Below are 8,556 nucleotides of genomic sequence, written 5' to 3' on the forward strand. Positions count from 1 at the left end.
ATGGCTATTTCGCATTTTCTGCATATATTGCATTGTTACTGAACTGTACAAAACAACTGTTAACAATACAGTACTCCATGTGCAGCCTTTAAAGCAGACCTGGGCATTGTACGGCCCGCGGGATGATTCTGACCGGCCCGCGAAAGATATGATAATAAAAAAAAAATATTTTTTTTTATATATATATATTTTTTTTTAACTTTTTTTTTTGTGTCAACGTTCACACGCACAATATACGCTTACCTAGGATTTTACTTGATTCAACAACAAAGCAGTCGGGGCAAGCTGAAAACGGTAGAAAGTGTGGTTATTTGAAGTTTGGATTTCTTTTTTCACAACTGAGGTAGGTAGATTACATTTTTGGAGACTAAAGTACAGAAAAAGGGTACCGTTGGGTACCGGTATCGATTCACAGGTACCGGTACTGTATCGGTTCAAATGTGAACGGTACCCATCCCTACTGAACACACAACTGCAGGGCAAGAGCATTTTTGCTCATGAAATGCATAGCCATGTGAAAGCCTTCATGACAAAGTTGCAATACATTTCAAGGCAGCTAGGCAGCAACAATCTCAAACACATGAAAACCCTGAAAGAAGTCACCATCAGCTGATCACCGGCACAGGTACTCATCCATGTTGGGAGCACTGCATGATGAATTTTCAAGGCGTTTTCAAGATTTCAAAAAGGTTGAGGATGAAATGCAGCTGGTTTCCTCTCCCTTTACCTGCAGTGTTGATAGTGCACCCACTGATGTTCAGCTTGAACTCATTGACCTGCAGTCTGATTCACTACTGAAAGAGCACTTTAAGTCCGCATCACTGCTAGAGTTCTACTCTGCTCTCAAGGAGGAGAACTTTCCAAACATGAGGAGACATGCTCAGAAGATGTTGGTTCTCTTTGGATCCACCTATATGTGAACAGACATTCTCAGTCATGACGTTTACCAAGTCCAGGTACAGATCCTCTCTCACTGATGAACATCTGGCAGCTGTGCTTCGCATCTCCACCTCAGACATGCAACCTGACTTTGATGGACTTGTTAAAGCTCAACAGAGACTGGATTTATCACACTGAATGAAAAAAAAAAAAAGCTGAAGAACACTAAAATGTGGAAATATAACAAGTGAAATGGGACACTTGATCTTTTTCTCTTTTTTTCACAGTTCTGAAAACATTAAATGTTTAATATAGGCATGTAAAGTAAAAAAGGCTACTGGGACACTTTTCTTTACACAGTTCAGTGACATGTCTTGTTTATTTTGGCTATAAGATGATGTGATGTCTTTAGAAAGCTAAGAAAATCCTTGTTTCAATAGTATATGAAACTCAAAATAATAACTTTATTTGTATAGCACTTTTTCACACATGCCCTTTGTTATTAATGTTTCACATTTTGTTTATCATTTTGGAAATAAATTCTATTTGAATAAATGATATTTTTGAAAGCTAACCTCACATTTTAATTGCCAAATAATAACATACACTCTTACCATGGGTCAAAACAATGCCATTTACTGCTTTTTATATAGAAATAAAATGTATATTATGCATAATTGAGTTTGGAATTTTGGCCCGGCCCTCCAACATATTTTCAGTTGCTCATTCGGCCCCCCGGGAAAAATAATTGCCCACCCCTGCTTTAAAGTATAGGCCTAAAAGGAACTAGTAATTTAATCATTATCATCATTATTATCCTAATGCATGCACATTAGGGGGGAATTGATACAGCATAGTATTGCGATAATATCACATGCCAATATTATATCAATACACTGACAAGTAGCTATTGATATAAAATCTTTAGCTGGGAGTCCAGTTTTTTCTATAGTCTCCTATACTAATGGTTAAAAGATAAATTCACAATTGGTTAAATTTTTTTCTGTATTATTGAGTCATCCTTCTTTAGATAATAATATTTTTTAGTATTTTCAAAAGCCTGTACCTGTACTTCTATTTGAGTCGATTTCTAATCATTTGATTTGATTTTTATTTGTCTCGAACATAGAAACATAAAACAAGTCAAAGACTATTTCCATACAATAAGTGTTCGAGAAGGAACAGGGGGAAGTAAAACAACGTATCAAGCCCTGCCCCTTCCTTACAATATTTGACATAATTTAATAAAAATAAAAATAATATAACAAATAATGAAAAATAAAATAAAGGTACAGTTTTTTATATATCCAAATGAGAAAAAATAATGCAAGGAAAATGAGTAGCATTGGTAAAGTCAATATCTCTAAAGTAGTAAGAGTTGGGGAGAAGAGGGATGGTGGGTGTAAGGGGGTGATAACTGGGATACCAATCGAGGTTAGTATGGAGCAGGTGGTGGGAGATTTAAAGAGTGACAAACGTAATGGGAAAGTAAAAAATGCTGAAAGGATTAAAAGAGCAGCAGAGAAGAAGGAGACGGAGACTATTGTGATTCAATTTGAAGATGAGGTTATTCCAAAGGAGATGTGGAAGATGGCGGTAATGCCCCAAACAGTTGGTGGCCGACCGGATGCAGCAATACGCCGACAGGCGTCTAGACTGCCGGAAAGTAATAATAGTAACCCTAACCCTAACCCAAAATAATAGGCAGTCGCATTACTGCTCAAGCTCCTCTCTTATGTGTCCATAAGTGCTTGTTTATAGCTACCTTTAAATTGATTGATATTGATCATTGACTTCTACTTTCACTTGAATAGGTTTTATTTTTATTTTAGTACTGTCACTTACAGTAAACTGTAAGGAGGGGGGAGGGGGGTAAAATCTAAAAGTAACAAAATTAGTACTACTGGTTTACTATTTCAATTTTTATTTCTTTTAAGAAGTATGATTTTGTTGCACTAAAGGATTTCAAAATGATATTGCTTGAATTTCTCCCATTTAATTTCCAATAAAGTTCTCACCACAAACAACTTGTGATTATGGTGACGGTGTCGGTACGGGTGATGATGAAACAAAGGGGAAAGAGAAAGAAGAAGTAGGGAAGTGGTCAGACTAGATGAGGCATATGGTCAACAGGACATTATTGAGTTTGGGGATATTCCAAGCATCTTTTTTCAAAATCTTTGTTTAGTTTTGTGTTTAGGATTTAATTGCAAATACTGAGCAATAAGGAGTGCCGTCTTACGAGTGCAGTAACTAGAATGTGTGTGTGAGAGAGAGAACAGTTATTATAAGTAACAGTTTTCAGTTGGTCGGCCTGACAGACTTGAAAGACTTTCTGTGGAAATAGAGAGTTATAGGAGCAGAGCAGGAGGGAGAGCCATGGAGATGCAGCACATCACCCAGGATAAGTGGTCCAGTGCTCCAGACCCAAGATGAAGGTAGGTCCAAAATATGTTCCTCTATCACATCACACATAGATTATTACTGGTAATGATCCAACAACTGGTGGCTGACATTGACAACTGATACATATTGATCTGCGCCTCAACCAGTAAAAAAAAAAAAAAAAAAAGACAACAACAACATCATCTTTGGTGGAAAATATTTTTAAGGCAATGCATGGGATTTATTTCTTTGTGTTTGCAATGTATTCACTTTCTCTTGTGTCTGTCTCTGTTTTGCGTGTCTGTGTTTGTCTGGCTTTAGAGGAAGCAGAGGCCTTCTATCTATTCCAAACTGAGCCGGCCATCTGAGGATATCTAGCACAGGCTGCTGTTGGCCGGCCTGCTGCACTAAACCAAAGTCCAGGTACAACATGACCTTTCTGTACAGGCTGCCAGGCACGTGCACACATAGAGCCCAAAAGGTGCTTGAGCACCTGCCCTTTTGTGCCGCATAAAAAAGTGCCCTTTTTAATGCCTATTTTTCTTTTATTTATAATTTTTTACCGTTGCGCAAAAGTGTCTTTCAAGGATAAGTGAGCTCCTGCACTGATTATTATAGTTCAATATTCAATATTTGATCACCAAACCCCACCAAACCCCCCCAAAGCTAACTGTAACGTAACCCTATGAGTCCATCTCTCCATCGTTGGTCTGAGTGTATCATGTATTTGTGCACGTCACAGTGTGGTCCTACAGTAGATCAAGTGCTTCTGTTTCATTACTCTGGGGAACAACATTGCACCACCACAGTCAGACGCTGTAGGCCCTGATATGATTCAGATTTTTCAGATTCAGATTCAGAGTTTTATTTGCCACATGGAATCAATACAATCAGAGTTTCTTCATACACAATCATAAATATCATACCATGGACAAAAGGAGCAGGAAGAAGAATAAATCTTATAGTTACCGTAACCTGCCCCTTATTCCTAAACTAAACAAGTATTTACTTGATGGTCAGCGTACAACCTAATTTACACAAAATAATAATTTATACCATATACAAGAAACAAACAATCCACAGTTTAAACAAGAATATTTTTTATAATAATTGTAACTGAGGGGTACAATTCCCTGACTGTATTGATAAGTATGGTATTATTAAACCACTACCTCTTGTACTTTAACTTCTGGCCATCCAGTACATGATATAGATATGATGAACACTTTCCCACCTGATGAAACGAAGTCCACACAAATGTACAAATCGAATATTTAATATAGCAAAAGGTATATACAACGTTCACTTGTTGACACTTATGATTTGAAATGCACTTGTATGGCAAATGAGTATTCGTAGGTAAATCAACATTGAATGTCCAATCTCTGGTTACGCAGGGAGTAAGTATACAACCCGGTTCTTTAGGGAACTATAGCGATGGTACTTAAATGATTATAGCTGGATACACTAAGGGGGGGGGGGGTCCCGCTGGTTGTAAGACAGTAGGAGGGGGGGGGTTAGAAGAGCCGCTGGCGGTATCCCATCTGGCCGACGATTTCTTGGGAGAATTCAAAGTCTTGAACACGGTGCCCACAGAACCTCGGTCCGCAGATGAATACAGCTGGACCCTCTGGTGGACGGTAGCTGCCGGTCCACAACGGAGAGACGTGAGGCGACCTCACTGGTGTAGAGCGCCGTCTCACCTTGACTCCTCTCCGGGGGGTAGTTCCAACACTCAGCAGTGTTGGCCGTTATCCATGGAATAATCAAAGCACCCAAAGCATAATCCAAGCCGTGGAAGGCTCGCCGTCGTCCGGGTAAAGTAATCCAATGTACAGGTCTCCTCGTCCTGGCCCGGAGCTCCTCGGATGCAAGCACCACTAGTGGTCTGCCCAGCCTGGTTAAGACTCCAGATAACGTCAGGAACGATGGGGGTGCTGCTCACTTTATAACTCTAACCGACGATGCACCATACATAATAGACTATTATTAGCTTAATAGAAATACGTCCAACTCGACGGTATAGTGCCAAACTATGACAATTCAACTATTAATCCACACGATATCTCAATGCCTATTCTGAGGCCAAGTAGGCCTTACTGCACCACACGTGCGTCGTGGGTGAGGCTTCGCGTCTGTTACTCGGTTGGAGGGTAAAGAACTAATGGACTAAAAGAAAGTTCTACTTTACTTGCGCCATATATATATGCGCTGTGAACAAATAGTACCATTCGTATTTCGCCAGACGTATTCCTACGCGGAACCGGGCTTGCCACGACATGTTGGGCGGCACGATTGAACTTGAACCTAGGGGTATGGCTGCTGGCGCCAGGTTCTCGTCCAATGGTAGAATGAAACTATTATGGGCTGTTTAGTAGACTAAAGGGATATTCAGTGCATATTGTACAAGGAATATACAGGGGATATCAAACGATATACAAATACTATTAAATATATATCCATAAATAAATATATATATTCGGTTTAATCTGATCCTTCACAACAATAATAATAAAGAATAAATAATAAAAGAAAGAAAAAAAAAGAAAAGATCTCACTATTCAGATCACATTTGACTTTCATACTGACTAATTTTTTTTTTTTTATAATTCTTTTTGAATTGACAAACACTATTACATCCCTTAAGCTCGCTATGGAGAGAATTCCACAACTTTACACCAATAACTGAAGGACACATCTGTTTAAGTACGTGCAAACTTAAAATAGTATTTTTTCCTACTAAACTCACTTTCTAAATGAAAAGTTTTCTGGCAGTGTATTATTTCTTGCCCTAAACATAATTAACATTGTTTGAAACTGGACCATGTCTTCAAGTTTAATTATTCTAGATTTAATAAATAATGTGTTTGTGTGTTCTCGATAATTCACTTTTTGTGTGATTCTTACAGCCCTCTTCTGTAGTATATATGGTTTTATATTGGTCCCATAAGTATTCCCCCATACTTCAACACAATAACTGAGATAAGGTGAGATGAGTGGACAGTAGAGTGTTCTCATTGCCTCATACTCTAACACATCCTTTACTTTATTCATAACAAAAATACTCTTGGACATCTTTTTTTTTAACGTGTGCTATGTGAGATTTCCATGTTAATTTCTCCACGTCTTCATGTTGTTGTATTATCTTATCTCTCCAGTCTTCAGGGGGAATGCAGCCCAGACAAGCAGTATTGCCTTGCACATGTGTTCATTTGTAACATGACATGAGCATGCATGCCCAAACAGAAAAATACTCACAACTCACTCACACACACACTCACACACACACACACACTCACACACACACACACACACACACACACACACACACACACACACACACACACACACACACACACACACACACACACACACACACACACACACACACACACACACACACACACACACACACTATAGAGACCATGGGGAGGGCGTATAAAAACCGCTCTCTGGCACTGTCTGTGGTTGTGAACCAGCCACACAGGAAGAGGGGAACAGGCGGAGTAAACAACTCTTCACAGACACCCCCAAGCTACAGACAGAAGGGCTACAGACAGAAGAAGACATTTATATAAAATGTTGCCAGAATTATGCTGTGGATACCAAACGATCAGATGAAACACATGCTAAATTATCACCCAAATCGGTGGAACTGAAGGAGCTTGACAGGTAGGCCCGTACAAGCGGTATGCATGCCTTGAGGCTAGACTTGTGGTGGCGGCTGATAGAATAACATGGTCTCTCTCCCCCCCCCACCAGATAAGGAGGGCCTTGGGAGTGTGCGTGTGTACCATGCCGTGTGTGTCTTCCTCAGCATAACTTGCTTGTTCCTCTTGCTGGTCATCCTCATCCTGGGAATGAAATGTGAGTATTCCCAGGGACACAGACCTGGATCAATGGCAACAGGGGTGAAAACGGAGCCCATGTTGGATCATGTTCATGGACTCGAGGCTGATTATGAATTGAATGTAGGTCTCCCTGGCTTCACAAAAAACAAGTGAATACTGGGAGGGATGCGCTGGTATGCGAGGATTGCACTGCAGTGTTGATTTGTGGTTAACAACTTTTCATCCAAATGCTTTGCTGTTCTGACCATTCTTTTTGAAGTCGTTCCTGACAACAGACGTTGTCTCTCCTCTAGACTCGGCTGGGCCAGTAGGTCACCCAGAGACTGAAGAGGTGGTGACCAAGTCCGCTCAGGTGTGCAGCCTCCAGACATGCAAGGCCCAGTTCCCTCAGTTACAGAATCAGCGTGAGTGCTCTGCTGCCGATGCACTGTGGGACAATGTTGTTTTTTCCCCCCTCATCCTTGTGTTTCTGAGTGCTATTTACTTTGAGTTATATTTTCTTATATAGCTGCATGTAATTGCAGACAGACTGCATGTAAGAGATGTTTCAGTTTGATTGTGTTTGTGTGTTTGTGTGTGTGTGTGTGTGTGTGTGTTTTGTAACAAAACCTTAACTCGCCATCGCTTGAGCGCCAAACCCGAGAAAAGTCGGGTTTTCTATCGTTATTTCTTTTATTCTATATTCCCCTTCATAATCCATCGAGGGAGCCTGATGTTATCATTGGGAATGAGTCTGAGATCGCAGACGTCCAATACCGCCGCCTGCCGCCTTGCGGCCGGTATTGCACATCCTTGAAAACTCTGCTCTGCCTGTACGTCGATCTAAAAAGTCCGGTCCGGGTTTTCCTAGTGGGGCATGGCGAGCGGTTATAACACATGGATTGAGGATAATCAAGCACTTTCGGTTCATGTTCTTTGGTGGATTATGTTGGCAACACAATCAGCATCAATACTTGGAATGGCGATCAGATAATTGGAATATTCTTTTTGCAGTACATCCTAGTCAAGGTAAGGGCTATATGGTATCAATCTTGCGTTGATCCGAGCATGCCTTCATTGTGATCCGAAAGTGTTACTGTAACATTACTCCACAATGTATGCCGTTGGTGGCGATCAGAGCATCAAAAAACTAGGGCGGCTGAGTGGCGCAGTGGGCAAGGCGCTCGCCACTAACGCAGGAGATGCTGGTATCAAGCCCAGCTCTCTGCGTTGCTACCGGCTTGGCCAGTCGTCATACTAACACAATTGGCAGTGTTAGAGGGTGGGAAAGCCGGTGGGTGGGGATTGGACGTTGTGGCCAGCGACTCCTACAGGTCGGTTGGTGCGCCTGTACAGCAGAATCAGGAAGTATCGGGGGTAGCGTGAGCCTCCCACGCGTTACTCCTCGCCACTGAGAGATCACGCTGTTCAGGTGAAAAGATGCGACAGCTGCCTCCTCGTG

This window comes from Notolepis coatsorum (assembly GCF_963971535.1).
Source record: "Notolepis coatsorum genome assembly, chromosome: 19".
Lineage (NCBI taxonomy): Eukaryota > Metazoa > Chordata > Actinopteri > Aulopiformes > Paralepididae > Notolepis > Notolepis coatsorum.